At 36.4% G+C, this 16,127-nt stretch overlaps 2 long non-coding RNA genes across 4 annotated transcripts; both read right to left on the bottom strand.

Annotated features, from left to right (window-relative positions):
• Positions 1-2,576: 2,576 nt before the first annotated feature.
• Positions 2,577-5,091, bottom strand: LOC143895506 (uncharacterized). 3 transcript variants are annotated; one of them, XR_013256349.1, is made up of 3 exons: positions 2,917-3,463; positions 2,820-2,847; positions 2,577-2,714 (listed from the first exon to the last, which is right to left on the bottom strand). It is a non-coding gene; the product is annotated as an uncharacterized LOC143895506 (long non-coding RNA). The 3 variants fall into 3 exon arrangements; XR_013256348.1 differs by adding an exon at positions 3,481-5,091 and having other exon boundaries at positions 2,581-2,847; positions 2,917-2,977; XR_013256347.1 differs by having other exon boundaries at positions 2,581-2,847; positions 2,917-3,471.
• Positions 5,092-9,792: 4,701 nt separating this feature from the next.
• Positions 9,793-14,335, bottom strand: LOC143895551 (uncharacterized). The gene is made up of 3 exons (XR_013256363.1): positions 13,434-14,335; positions 13,060-13,179; positions 9,793-12,708 (listed from the first exon to the last, which is right to left on the bottom strand). It is a non-coding gene; the product is annotated as an uncharacterized LOC143895551 (long non-coding RNA).
• Between the last annotated feature and the right edge of the window lie 1,792 nt (positions 14,336-16,127).

Raw genomic sequence — 16,127 nt, 5'->3', positions numbered from 1 at the left:
AATTACATATGTAGGATCTATTACGAAGTCATTATTCATCGCTTCTACTGTATATTCTATCTAATATATTTGAGCATTACGTTCGAGTATTATATAAAAAAGTTTCTTTCTTTATTACATAAAATATAATTGAGACACACCATTCACACACTAAAAGAAGCGAGTGGTTTATCGTTCAAACTTCAAAAAACAAGTGCTCACGGAAAAACTTGAGGAATTATTTTTATCGATGTTTTCTCGACGTGTTTATCGAAGTTCTCTAAATAACAATTATTAAGAACTATTCTTATCTTATATACTGTTACCATGCAATGTACTTCTATTATTATTTGCGAAAGAGATCGCAATGCCGACTCTAGTCGTGATAAACAAGAATCCCGCATAATTACAATAATAATTAATGATGTACGAATTCAATTTTAATTTCATCGAAACTGTTAAACTTTCTCGAAAAAAATTCCGACACTATATGTAGAAATATTTATTAAATATAATGTGACGCATTTTTTTTTTTTAGATTTAATAATAATGTCGCAATCGGTTTTAAGGCTTCTTATTGTTTCCTTTATTTATCAAGTTTACAAGTGAAAAAAAATAATTTTAAGACAATCATAGATGTAATGGACAGTGATTTTCTTGTCTACTTTAAAGAGGTTTTAACGAGATTGGCATTATCATTAATTATACTTTAATTTCATTTTCTTAATATATATTTTTATATTTTTTTATATTTTTTTATTTAGATTTAATATTCTTATTTCCGAGCATAGAATTGTTTATTGGAAGTTTTTGAATACGCCATATCAAATACCTTTTTTTTTTACAAAAGTATATCGCCTAAAATTTTTAAGATTTTAATTATTCTTAATTAGTTTTAAAAAAATTATAGATAAGATATTAAAGTTAATTAATTTTAAAAAGGTATTAATGTTATATTGGTTTCATAAATAATTCAGATTTTAAAATTATACAGGCGGGTGAGCCAAAATACAACCGGGAATTAGACTTTCGATTTCGGTGCCAAGTTCAAGAATTCTAATCCGTAAAAATGAGTACGAATGAGTTCCTCCAGTAAGAATTAGGGGATTGCCCGATGACGCTTGATTGGTCCGCTATTAACTGAGGAGAAGTTAGTGGGAGTGGGACGAAGCACAACATCCCGTGAGAAGTACGAGAGTGGGAAGGCTATCTCTCTCGATCGTTTGCATAATTGCTTGTTAATGGCGGTATTCGTCCATCAATCGGCCATCGTCAAAAACAACCCGAGAAAGGCCGTGCGCAGCGTGGGAGATGGCGAGGTTGTCGAGTTCGACGTCATTATCGGCGAGAAGGGCCACGAAGCCGCCAATGTCACCGCGATGGCCGATGGCCAATAAAAAAATGTGGAAAAATTTACATATAACCATTATTTGTAAAGAAAATTATATTATAAATTTTATGCATTGTTCTCAACATTTTGCATTCTCCTTTTACAACCTTCTTAAGTATATTAAAATATAAAATTCTATCAAAGTAGAGTCTACTTAAAAACAACTAAAGAATATGGTTTTATTATTTGCCATTCGCGAAAGATATATGACGTGCCTTGATACATTTCCGTTAAAAAAATCTACTTCTGTTAGAAATCTGTCATTAAAATAAAAATTATGAGATATGCTGTGCTTTATTCATATGTGAGGAAAGAGCCGATTGTACGGTGAATCAAACATGAAGTGTGAATTTCAGGCCGATCGTATGTTGACATTATCCCGTGTACGTTCGCACGTACGCACATGTATATACGGCATATATTATATATATAATGTAAAGTTAAATATTAATTAAAACTTATGTATAGATCCGCTTTTTTTTACGTTACGCAATAGGCCCAGCGCTTACGAAATATTTTACATGTAACATACGATGTAATATAAATCTTTGAGATTAAAGAGAGAAATACTGTATTGTATTATTTTTCTGGAGTATAAGAAATATTTACCTTCACCAATCTTCTTCTTCACGTGCCCTGCCCGGTCCCCCGGACGTCCCTCAGCCATGAGAGCTTCTTCCTTCCGATTCCATGTCGACCCTCGATCCTTCCTTTTAATATTAGTTGAAGGAGGCGGTACTTCTCCCCTCTCAAGACACATGACCAAGATATTCGATCTTCCTACATTTGACCGTTATCAGCAACTCTCGCCGTGCACCTGCTCTCCTCCAGACTTCAGCGTTCGTAACTCTATCGACCGAAGAAATTCGCAGCATTTTCCTTAGGACCCACATTTCAAATGCCTCCAAACAGTTCAGCGTGCTCGCTTTAAGAGTCCACACCGTATAACAGCACTGACCATACATAGCACTTAACAACCATTCTCCAGAAGAAGGCCCTCATCTTATTAAAGATTCCGCGAGCGATCTCTATTTTACGCCTAACTTCTCGGTCGGGATCCAGATCCTCTGTGATCAGGCATCCCAAGATTCCCAAGTATTCGAATGCAACGCGTTCTATCCTTACGCCATCAAGGTACAGTAAAGCGCCCTTGTAGCTAGCGCGGCTAAAGACCATCATCTTTGTCTTATTTGTGTTAATTTTTAGACCCATCCTTTGCCCAGCTTCTGAGATCCTATTTAGAAGTAGTTGGAGGTCCTCTATATTCTCGGCGATGATGACAGTGTCGTCTGCTTATTTAATGGTGCTGATGCATACTCCATTTATTTTGATACTTCACCAATAGCTTAACAAAATCAGAAAAGTAATAGGTGGATGCATTTGCAATAAATTCATGAGTCATAAAGATCATCGGTTTTGACTGATCAATAAGATCGCAGGATTCATTTACCTTGACAACTTGACCCTGAGGAATATCACTGTAACAAATGCAAACATAAGCGATGCAAGAAATTAATTAACAGTGGATACTTTCGCGTGTGTTTTACCTCGTGAACAGGACCATTGACACCGATTCAACGCCGAAGATACAGGAATTTGATAGCTTGTCTGTAAAATTGTCAGTATTAGTGAAAACTTTATTCACTCACAGCATATATACTTCTCTACACGTGTATTGTATTAAGGAAATAAAAAGTATCGTAATAACAATCCGAAAGACATGCAAAAGAAGATATTAAAGCCGGTATTCATAGTCGGTTCTTATATTTAAGACTGTCTTAAGTACAATCTTAAGACGTCATGAACAAATCACAGAGCCGTATTAGCATCTTAAGATATTACTTAAGACAGTCTTGAAATAAGAACCGACTATGAATATCGGCCTATGACTCCTGAGTTCTCGCTGCGGTCATGTGAGATTGTAACGTCAGAGGCGAGAAATGACACACTGAGAATTCTTGCGTGTCATTATAAATAAACAGATATTTAAATAAAAAAACATTCTGAAAGAATGAATGGGAAAAGAAGAAATGGGACCGGGACCATTGCACCGCATAACAGACATTCGTACTGTCGAAGGCTACGTGAATATTTGGAAAAGGTCTTCTTACCTTTTGCAATTAAAAATTTAACTAACGAGTGGATTTTTCAAGATAACTATGATCCAAAACATTCAAGTAGTCGAAACCGCTAAATGATTTTCAAAAAAGACGTGAACCAAATGAAGTAACCTCCTAGTCAATCGCTAAACTTAAATCTGATTGAAAATGTGTGGGAAGGACTAGAGCGTCAGTGTAAAGCGCAATTGCTCTTGACAAATGGATTAAAATCCCGCAGTCGTTTATTGGTAAGATTATTTATTTCATACTAGGAAATGTAAAGCTGATAAGCTGTTATCAAAGCTCGTGTTGCCAAAGTATTACAAATATACTTTGAAGATTTTTATCGTTTTATCGTTTCTTGAATAGTTATTGCAAATAAATTTGTTGTACTTTATTTATTTTTCCTATTCTAATCGGTAAAATAACGATATTTTTAATTTTTTAAAAGTATTCTTGTGCTGAATGTTTTGGATCATTGTCATCTTGAAAAATCCATTCGCTGGTCAAATTTTTAAATTGCAAAAGGTAAGAAGATCTTTTCCAAATATTCACGTAGCCTTCGGTAGTAAGAATGTTCGTTATGCGGTACAATTTATAGTAACAAATAATTTGCACTATGTTTCTTAATATGTTAAACATTTTTTGTAAAACTTTATGTAAAATTTTGAGGACAAAATTTGTTTAGAAAAAAGATATGTCAAAAAAGTGTGCAAACTTTGCACGACACTGTATATCCATTATACATTTTTTATACTTTTTTGTGATTTTTTTACATATTTATTTTTCAGTTGCCACGTTACCAGCTATTTTATTCAGAATTCTGATACAGACTCGTAGATATTATAATAATGAGAAAAATGTGGCGTTTTCTCTTTGCATAGTGGGAAAAATACCCAATTAAATGTAAACGTAAAAGGAATATTGCGTGTCGTAGATTGATGCAATTAAATAAAAATAATTGATATGCAAGACGCACTTGAATAAACAAATATTTACACGATCGTTATTATGTCATGTAGGTATATCAGGATTATTATTTATGTAATTGTATTAGTTATTGTTAGTATTTATTGTAAAATCCCCGTACGGAGCGTTAACTTATAATTACTTATTTTTACAATAATGGATATTTTTCTTTCTGCATACCTGAAAATATAAATAAGATCGTAAACATGAATAGAGCATAAGCAAGATTGAGAATAAGGTAAACAGATCTATTACACGCATTTAATTGAACTACGTGAACTTTATTACTATACGCTCTCGAAAGATAACATTCAAAAATTTCCGCTAAATCATCCTGTATTAAATTATTTACTTGCTTTCTAAGCCGATCCGAGTATTTGTATCGATATCGCATAAGAGTAAAATAAAAAGTGATTTGATATACTGAATTTAACTGAATCAAGAGACACGGTAGTGTCTCGCGCCAAGTACACGCGGAGCGAGACCGACCGTGACTCTTTTACGCGACGCGACGGGTTGCGAGTACCCGAGATGTTGAGATCTCAATAACGAGTGAACGGATCAAGTTCTAAGTAGGCTTGATCGATAGCTTGGGGTCCAATTAGGGGGGGGGGGTTTCTCTCATAATATTCCGCTACGTGCCCTACGAGCGGAGATATTACGACGCAAAGTCCAAATGCGAAAATTTATTTTTAAGATACGTCGTCTACGTCGACCGCTCTTCTTTATAACATACATGTAACAAACAGAGAACGTCACTTTCACTTTTTCGACACTGGCGGCTAGCGGCGTTAGTATCGCAGTGCAGTGCAGTGCAGACAGTGCGTTCGTTTAGAGCGCTATCCTGTCAGTCAGTTTATCATCTGATCAGTTAACCTATCTCGATCGATCGAGAGACACGGTAGTACGCGCGGAGCGAGACCGACCGTGTGACTCTTTATTACGTGTCGCGAGGTAAGGTGCGACAACGCGCGCATACGCGCGTACGCGAAACAGCAGTAACACCGTAATCGTGCCGGCGATATACTGAATTGAATTGCTTCGTGCTTATCTAAAGATTTCATATCCCTACATTGGGTGCGTTCAGCCGATACTCCGCTAGCCTAGCAATCGTGAGCAGTCGCTTGTTTTCGCTCGTTTCCTCTCCTTTGACCCAATGGATTAAAAGGAGAGGAAACAAGCGACTGCTCACGATTGCTAGGCTAGCGGAGTATCGGCTGAACGCACCCATCGTGTTACTATCGCTGCCGGAAAAGAAGGTTCTCTACGCTTGGCAGAAAGTGACGACTGACACGTTCGATCTCGACTTCGTTGATCGCAGAAGAGCTGAACTCGAGGTACGTTTGCGATTTGCAATTATAAAAGTATCGTGCGATGAATGTTGTACCCAATTATAACCTCAAATGAAGTTGTGCACGTTGCTGAAAGATATATATATATATATATATATATATATATATATATATATATCTTGATATATAGGCTACGGTCAACGTGATACAAATGCTCTGGAGCGTTCTTCTTCTCCTTCTTTCTTCATTGAAAGAAAAGAGAAGAAGAATGCTTCGAAGCATTTGTAGTGTCACGTTGATCGTAGCCATAATATCATATTGATACATTATTTTATTTTTAGACGTAGCTGTTGATCCGTACAAAATTACCCTTTTAAAAAAAAGGTAAAAAAGAGCGCCAAGTACACGCATAATAGTGTATATGTATTATGTTGTTACCCTGTTATGTTGTTACCTCGAAAAAAACAAAGTGGTAGTATTATACCTCCAAATAGCTTTATCCTGTACATACGCTGCAGTAATTTAACTAACAGAAAGGCGCATGAATTCCGCAAAAATTAACTTTTTAAAAAAAACGGTAATAAAAAAAAGGCGGCCATGACCGATAAGTTCTTATGTCGAAGCCAAACGAATATTAGGGAAAGGGTATTTTACCTTGCAAAAAAAACCTAACAGGATTTTTAAGATCTATATCTCGAAACATTCGAAAAGATCTAAACAGTAATATTTTTCCAAAAAGATGAACCAATGAGTACCGTCACAATCAATGTTAAACTTAATCAAAAAGTAAGGGCTAAGTGTCTTGTAAATACGAATTGCTCTTAAAGATTAGAACCGCGTCATTATGGAAGATTATATTTCAAAAATATGTGTGATAACTTTGAAAATCTCTGTTGCCAATTACAAAAACGAAATGTTATATACATTTTTAAAAGTATTGCAAAAAATTTGTTACTTTATTAATTTAACGGAAATACAGATATTTAAATTAAAGTATTCCTGTGTAGTTTTTACATGGCACAAAAAATTCGCGGTAAATTTTAAATCAAAATAAAAACTTTTTAAATATCATAAGCCTTTCGGTAGAAAAATGTTCGTTGCGTAAATTTTATAAAAATAATTGCACTATTCTTAATATAAACATAATTTGTAAAATTTGTAATTGGGAAAAAAATTTGGTGTTAGAAAGATTGTAAAAAGGTGTGCAAACTTTAGCCGACAGCTGTAATGCCTTATACATTTTTAATACGTTTTTTTATTTTTTAATAATTTTCGAGTTGCCAGTTACCAGAGTTTTTTCAGAATGAACAATCGTAATTTATAAAATAGTTAAATTGTGTTGCTTTATCTCTTTGTGTGGGTAAAAATCCATTAAATAACGTAAAAGAATATGCTTGTAATTGTGAATTAAATAAAATTTGTTCAACGCTTATAAAATAGTATTTACCGTTTCTTTTATGCACTATGTAACGGGATTTTAATGTAATTGTATTAGTTTTGTAGAAATTTATTGTTCCCTCACGTTACTTAAATTGGCGTCTAATTTTAAAAATGGATATCTTTCTTTTTTGAATTAATAGATCACTGAAGGCGACTTCTTTTGGATAAGGTAAACAGATTTTACACGTTATTGACTTGGGTTATATTTTCGAAAATAAATCAAATTCGCTTACATTTTTAAGATTTTTCGTTTACCTGAATTTAATAAAACGGTGAATGTACATAAACGGTGATGTACATATCGGATCTCGTCGTCATCTAATAGTTTTATTTTCAGTTAATTTCTGACATATCGCACATTTCTTTCATGGAGTATAATTTCCGCATTTCTTATCCGGCAATTAACCCGGGCGCCTGGAGTAATTTTTACACCCCAGTATCGAAAAAATGAAATTTACGTCACAGTAATTTTAATGTGCTTCTTTCGTTAAGGAGAAACCCAAAAATCCTTAATTTTTTTTCCAGAAAATGAGATAAATCTATTTACGTATTGTCCTCAAATCTCAAATACTAATAAATTATAGAACAATAAAAAAATTAAATATCTAATTAATAACAATGACTTTTAATTGAGGTATAAAAATTATCTCAAATATGACTACTTATGCAAAAGAATCAGGCGCTTGTGTGTGTGTGTGTGTGTGTGTGTGTTTTCGGGTTAATGTTAAATATGTAAGCAAACATCAAAAATCAATAAAAACAATCTCTTAAATTCGCTTGATAGTTATTATTGCCAGTCATGATTATTGTTGATATCGTTTAATCTTAACATCTTGAATCTCGAATTTCTCTCTAGTGACGTCGGAATAAAATTTTCATTATCAGATTCACATCTCGATAAAAAAAATACTTTATAATATAACTGAATTATATAAAGTTATATATCGTGCAGTGTAGTACGTTTATTTTCATTATTACTTTAATATTAATTATATTTATACAATTACAAATGTCATTTTTTTAACTAATTTTATGCATTTTCTTTTGAGCTTGGTAGCGTCGGTTAGCGATGACAGACACGGCATTCAACGCATTAATGAGTTTATAAAATACGCTCTAATTTTATCTATTTTCCCAAGAAAGGAAAGAGCACTCTTTAGATTTCCGATCTCCGAAGCATTTCGAAGACATCGACGTCCGAGCAGTGAAATCCATTATATATAATAATCCATTTTCTGTGTTCGGGATTCTTCATAATCTTTCAAACGATTATATAGTCAGACAATATTTCTCTCATGTGTGATTACGCATCCTGAGACATGTTAATTACAATGTCAATCCAAAATGTTAGCTCGAGATTTTTTCCGAAAATTGACTTTGATGCGAGTAGCTATACTAGACGTCATTCGCGATCTCTTTCTCTGTCGCTACATTTTGCATGCATATACATTTTTTCTTCCATATTTTTTTTTTTAGTTTTTGAAGGTGGTAGAAACATTTTTTTTTTATTGCTTCTATTTACTTGGACGAAAGAAGTATTAGCGACGAAGTCGTTTTCGTTAACGAAAACAAGATAAAGCGATAACGACTGCGGCATGTGGGGGCTTCGCTCTAATTAGAGATAACTAATCGGATTTTGTTGCAAATAGTATAACGCGTTGAAGATCACCGGAATTCGTGACTTTGCATATTTGCACGGACAGGTGAGTAACAGATGAAGATAATTGATTAAGATATAATCGAATGAACTTATAAATATTTATCTGAAACATTTATGAATGTAATCTTCGTGTTAATTAACTACATATTATTTTTGCTCAAAGCTTATCGGCAGTTCTAAATTCTAAAATATTTGTATACTTAATCTTCGATGATAATCAATTTATAGAAGATAATTAAACAGTTATATTGAAGTTATGGGAAAAATAAAAAATTTTAAAAAAAGTCATTTCAATTGGTTTCATATTTCTAGCAATAATAATGCAGTAGATTTAAAAAAATATTCAGATTTTTAAAAAATTATATCCTAATTCTCCCAAATCATACTAAATTTATTTAAAAGAATTTATTTTATATGCTTGCTTATGTTCTTAAACTTAATTATAGCTGGATTAAAATCTATTACGAATGTTAAGGTATAGTAAAAAATCCGTTGCAAATGTCGACGTATCGCGATTCGCGATATTTAATCCAAAATAGAAAATATGACGCGCTACACGGAAAAAGGTATTTACCGTATGAGATCATGCAAGGCGGACTATGAAACGCGCTGCGCCCTGCCACTACGCTGGGCCGTGTCCCCCACTCTTTTCCGTCGTGCGCCCATGTCAAAACACGCTGCCGCGCAGCAACGTCTTTCCTCGTACTAAGCACGATATTTTTCCGTGCATCGCACCGGCTTTCGTACTTTGCGCAGCGCTGCAAGATACGACGTGCTACGTTCGCAACGCGAAAGCCGGTGCAATGCACGGAAAAATACCGTGCTTAGTACGAGGAAAGACGTTGCATGGGCGCACGACGGAAAAAAGTGGGGGACACGGCCCAGCGTAGTGGCAGGGCGCAGCGCGTTTCATGGTCCGCCTTGCATGATCTTATACGGTGAATACCTTTTTCCGTGTAAGGATCTTGACGTGGAAGACTGATCCTTTTTCGGAGCTTGTCAGGTCTCGTCTAAATCGCTTTTGAATTGAAAAGATTTAATACACGTCTGTGTGTAAACAGGGAACAGAATAGCATCGGAAATGATAATGCACGTGGGATCCTAGAGAGGCAATCGGGACTCGCCGGCAGATGTATGACTTTGACTTTGCCCGGTTATCGTGTTTTATCACATTATTATTCATATGATAATACTTTATTTATTGGCGTTAAATATGCATATCTGATGTGAATTAATTCAATTAATTGTCCGCTCAGCGTCGTTGAAGTTCAAGCGCAAGTGAGTTATCGTCATCATCTCGCCGATCGCAATCAAAATATGAGATCATTGAAAATATTGCATAACTCCGGCCAGTTGAATGAAATTGTTATTTTTAATTTAAGAGACTTAAGGGGATCCTGGAGTGATAGCGACACTGACATAATCGGTCTAAGCAATATCTTTGAATTGGCTGAACAGAATGGAAAATCCGTTTACACGATTTTAAAGTACGCACAAAAATGTAATTTTTTCTGATAAACTAAAAAAAATATTCTTTTTATAAATATTGTCTTCACCTGACGACAATATTTGCTTAAAACAAAAATTCTGTAGTTTATACATATACATAATGTTTATCATTTGCCCTTGGGAAAACATGTAGGAATAATATCGTGTAAGTAGAAGTAAGATTCAATGAGTACAAAAAAAAATCCATCGAAAAATTATTTTAGTAATGCCAGAGAGAAACCTGAGCCATCCCGGCCTTTTTCGTCAATTTTCGTGTGTTGCATTTTCCAACGCGCAGCCTGAGAAAGTGCAACTCAACTACGTTGTTTCGCTCGGTAACCGCACATGGTTTGCGTCCGTGCTAATGGTTCGTGTCCGAACTGGCCAGCTGGAGGAGATATTCTGGCCGCCGCGGCCACGCTCGGCCAGCCCGGCGCACGGCAAGCTTCGAGCGAGGAGAGAAGAATATATAATATAATAATAAAATAATATTATATAATATTACTTATTGTTGGCTATAACATATTTGAAATTTACTAAAATTTAATTTATTACATTATCCTATATAATTAACAGTACGAGTTACAATCCCTTCGTGTTCCTACCTACCCAAAAGTAATGTCTCTATTGCATGTATGTATTCCCCGCCTATCCATATTTCTACATCTTCATATATAGCTAATAATATTTCATATTCCTACCATATTTCTATTTATATACCTAACGCGTTATTTCTGCCCACCCGAATTTATTAGTTTATTTAGTTTTATTATTATTAGTTTATTTTATCAATATTAATTAGTCGCAACCGCGATACCCAAAATTAAAAAAGTAAAAATTTTTAAAAGGAGTGTAAAATTTAAAAGATTTTAAGTTCGCGATTAATTGAGATTAAGCTGGAGACGTCACTTTCCCGTCTCCGATTACGCGTTTACATGTGTAAAAAATATTACCCTCCCTATATATGCACATTATACACTAAATTGGTGGTGTTCAACACCAACCTACCTTGTGTAGATCTTCTCTCCTTTGACCAGTTTGACCATACCATTTCATGGCCAAATCCATTCTGGCAAAGCCAGAAACAAGAAGAAGGAATACGCCTTCCGTTGCCGCCTAATCATAGACGGCAAATGAGCGTAATGATTTTACGCTTTTTCCCACGATGCGCGAAACACGACCGCGTCGCGAAGGGCCATTTGTAACAAAATTAAATTAAGTAATTATAAAATTATTAGCGTTCAAAATCTACTTAATATCGTATAAACTATAATTTACGCAAGAGTGATTATTTTCTCGATTAAGAACAAAAAAGATTTTAATTAGTTAGGAGCTGTTAATTTGGAAAAACCTTTTAATCAACCGCGTATGTAATCCGAATAAATTCGACTACATTTTACGAATAATAGGAACTTTAATTTAAATCTGATATAAGCATGCAGGACTTAAATAAAAATGCAAAATGTAAAATGAATAACAATATTGACTAACGCAAACTGAAAAAATCTAAGGCCCATTTTTTTCGATATCGTTTCGCATATATCGAGTCTCACCTCAAAAGGATGAGAAATAAAGAATTAATGACATGAGATCCGAAAGAGATAATCAAGTTCCTGCATAATATTGAGCTAATGTGAACACTTTATGCACTCGAGCAAACAATTTTGATATAGTTACATCTTATTACGATAATTATACTACTACTTAAAAATCAAGTATTTATATTAACGCGAAATTAAGTAATCAAGTTTAAAATAATTGTTACAAAAAATTTTCTGTTTTGCAAAACATTATTTATCAGATCTCACGTCATATCGCTTTAACTAGTATAAAAACCAGTTATCAATACATATGAATAGACTGTGAAAGCTTAGGCTAAAATTGGTGCGTTATAGGAACAAATAATTTTAAATAATGATCGTGAACACACACAATTTTGTTAAATGGATTACGTAAAAAATATATTAAATAGATTGTACATACATAACAATAAATGATTAAAATAATGCAAAGTACTTTTTATCTTCAATCGTTATGCAGGCTAAAAGCATCTCTAAGCGTATATATTGCATTCTTGCATCAATTTATGTAACACTTAATCCTGCATGAAAGATATTTGGGATGGAATTTACAATGACAAAATGTACGACAAATCAATTTGTGTGATTTATCCAGGATTAAATGTTAAATTCTAATCTGACCCAGTCATTCTATTTTAAGACAACGAAAATATGAAACGTAAATGTAATAATTTATTGTGATAACTTGACTCTGCAATATATTTGACGTACTTGTCATAAATTCATCGTTACCTTAATCATGAAATTTTAATCATCACTCACCGACCGATGCGCAACAGCGGAGTTATTCTGCAACGTCGCTACGATGATTCTGTGACAAACAAATGTAGAATCCGAATTAAAGCAGGGTACAAGAGAGAGAGAGAGAGAGAGAGAGAGAGAGAGAGAGAGAGAGAGAGAGAGAGAGAGACAGTCAATATTTCAATGATTACTATATAAACACTAAATTTTATATTATTGTTCATTAAGCAAATTTAATGAAATAATCTTGTACGTTATTCTTAAGAATGCTCTATCCATTAAACATAAGCTTTTATAGAATTTCTATAAAATAACTCTTTTTCTCTAATTTTTATTTTCTGAATAACTATCCGGTTAAAAAGTAAATGACCCATCCGTATAAGATATAATATGTGTATATGTATAAATAAATTATATTTACCGCATGTTGCTCCGCCGGCGCCTGATGCCTCCTCCTAGGCCTCCACGTCCTCTCAGGCTGCTCGGGATCTCAGTTACTGTTTCCTCGATGCGAAGATACTCCTTCCCGCGTGGATATTATCTGTAACATAAAAATAATCAAATCGATTAAATACGTGTCACGCGCAACGAACATACATCTTATTCGTTATTCAATTTAATTTCTTTTTAATTACTACTTTGAAAAATTTCTTTACGTTAAAATCAATCAACTTTAATGGAACTTTTCAAATTATTTCTAGTTACTAATTTAACTTCCGAATTATGGTTTAATATAGCAACTGAAGGATAAACGAAAAGAGGGACTATCTTTACAAAAAAAAAAGTAACACTTACCAGGAGTGTTGGTACGCCGTCGCCCGATGCCTCCCAGGCCGCCGCCTCTTCTCAGGTCCCTCCGTTTCTCACTAGCACAACCGTATACGTTCGACGCAACACTCGCGAAAGAGAGGTTAATTACGATCGCGCTTACTAATTACCGAAGTAACGCGCGCGCGACACTTTACGCACCCCCGCGAGTTAATCGACGCGGGCTTTACTACCACAACGGAGCGAGAGAGACACGATCCGCTCGACACATCGACGATGTTACGCGAAGTGGTACGAACGTTACGGCGGGAAGCGGGAAAGACTCGGAGAATTGCGGCGCCAACTTCGCGCGCCACTCGTTTCGTCTCCCGAGAAAAAGGATTGACGCGGGCGTCACGGGAGAGACGATTTCGTTCGAACATTCTTTCACTGTATATCACACACGAAAACTCGAATACAACCGGCAACTATACGCGTATACGAGAATTAAGATTCGAGTCAGACACCCGCAGCGCACCGCGGCGCTCGAAAATACGGCGTCGTGTCGCGCGCGACCAGATATACACCGCGGCCGGCTATTTCCTCGCGAAATACGCACTTCACTTTTCGGCGAGCCGCTGACGCACGGAGTGCCATAATTGTCTACACCACACGATTGTCAAATCTGACGGTATCGAGTTCACTACAAGTTGTACGCAGTCACCGTGAAACATCGTCGTGACAAGCGCCGCGCCGGCGCGAGCTCAATCCGCTGCGTGCTGCGTGCCCGCGACGTTCCGCCAATGAACCATCATAATGGCGCCGTATTTCAGTATACTGCGCGAGTAAAAGCAGCGATTTGAACTTGGATAATATCCACTCGCGCGACGTATGACACATATCTTGATTGAATAAATCGCATAAGTCCACACGGAAACTATACACGTACACTTTAACAAAGCGATCGACACTTTCAGTTCTTCCTTCAATTCACGTCGTCGTATATAGGAGCAACGATCGTGAGAGAAAGACGGCCGGCGCGGCGTGGTGATTCACACGGGCCGTTCTTGTATAATCACGAGCGAAATATCTTCTCCGGGAAAACTCGCGCAATGTATCTCGAATAAACGCGTAAACCCACGGGAAAAATACGCGTGTTGACGAGCACGCGACACCTCCGCGGCTCTAAGCTTCCTTACTCAATTCACGTTGAAGGAGCAGCGATCGCGAGAGAAAGACGTACGGTGAGATTCGCCGTTTCTCGTATCTCAAATAAAATACCTGCTCCAGAAACAACGACATGTTGCGTAGCGTTGAGCATTTATGCATGGCATCGAGGAGCTCGATAGTGCGGCCGTGGCTTCGTTTAATTGCGAAAGAGTGATCGCGCATATCCTCCCGTGGCATTCGTTTCAGCGGCTCGAAAGATAATGCGAAGAATGCGAGGGACGGAACGTCCTCTGTCCCGGCGCGCCCCGCGCGGTGACGTCACGGCCTATCCCTCCTACGCGGCACGACGCGCGCGGCCGCGCGCGGCCACGGCCGGTTCAAAAATACCGAAAACTTTCAACGAACGATAAGAGATCAACGTATGCCGAATCTTTCATTAACTTTTACAGGTTTAACTGGCTGTACTCTACGTTCTGTCTCAGTGGTGTCTGGTCAACGTCGCGTAGCTGTCTCTCGAAACGCGAGTGTTGTATATATCGCGAATAATTAGTGATCATTAGCCTGGCGAATAATTAATTCCCACAATCATTAATTGAGGGGTATCGAGGCGACGGTGGTTGTTTAATCGGAGAAGATATTTTTGCGCGATTTATCTATATTTAAGAAATATAATAATTGTACAAATATAAAAGAGTCTTATCTATAATTTTACATACGTATTTCCAATATATGTGTATATATTTTAATATACATTTTATATACATGCACATTCGGGAATCGAGGAATGGAAATTATAATTCTAACCATCGTTTTTTATCAGGACCTGGACCATAATTTATTTCAACTCTCTAAAAGCAGGGCTACGTCGGGCGCAGCGTTAGTTGTTGAAGATCTATGAAATCCCGAATACGGCTCCATAATGTACCGATCAACGATGTCGTGTAATCGGTTCTCGGTAATTTCGAGAAATTTTCGATTTGACGATAAAACCACAAGGGCTGAGCGAAGAGAAACCGATAAGTTCGCTCCAATCCGTGAGCTGTGGGAACAATTCGTATCGAATTGTACAAAATATTACAATCCAGCCTCGTACTGCACAATTGACGAACAATTAGTTTCTTTTCGCGGACGATGTCCGTTCAAAGTGTATAATGGCGCGCCAAGCCCGATAAGTATGGCATAAAGATCGTTATGCTAAATGACTCGAGGACGGTTCTGCGTGTTCTCTGCTGAGCCATACGTGGGAAGAATCACGACAGAGAAAGGGGAGAGTGTCCTAACTTATTACATCCGGAAGTTGTCACGCAGCCGCTGCACGGAACGAAAAGGAATATAACATGTGACAATTGGTTCTCGTCAATACCAATATTTGAGAAGATGCTGACAGAGCGTTCAATCACGATGGTCGGAACACTTCGAAAAAACAAACGCGAAATTCCGGGCCATTTCCGAAGCGCAGGACCTGTGCCATCGTCGAAATTCGCATTTGATGCGGGAGAATGACTCTGGTGGCCCACACTCCGAAACGAAATAAAATCGTCATATTGCTCTCGACCTTCCACGATTGTGCAA

The sequence above is a fragment of the Temnothorax americanus genome, unplaced genomic scaffold (assembly GCF_048541705.1).
Source record: "Temnothorax americanus isolate GAGA-0224 unplaced genomic scaffold, ASM4854170v1 Scaffold16, whole genome shotgun sequence".
In the NCBI taxonomy this organism is placed as follows: Eukaryota; Metazoa; Arthropoda; class Insecta; order Hymenoptera; family Formicidae; genus Temnothorax; species Temnothorax americanus.
Note: the sequence above shows the minus strand (reverse complement) of the source record. Positions and strands in the feature narration are given on the sequence as shown.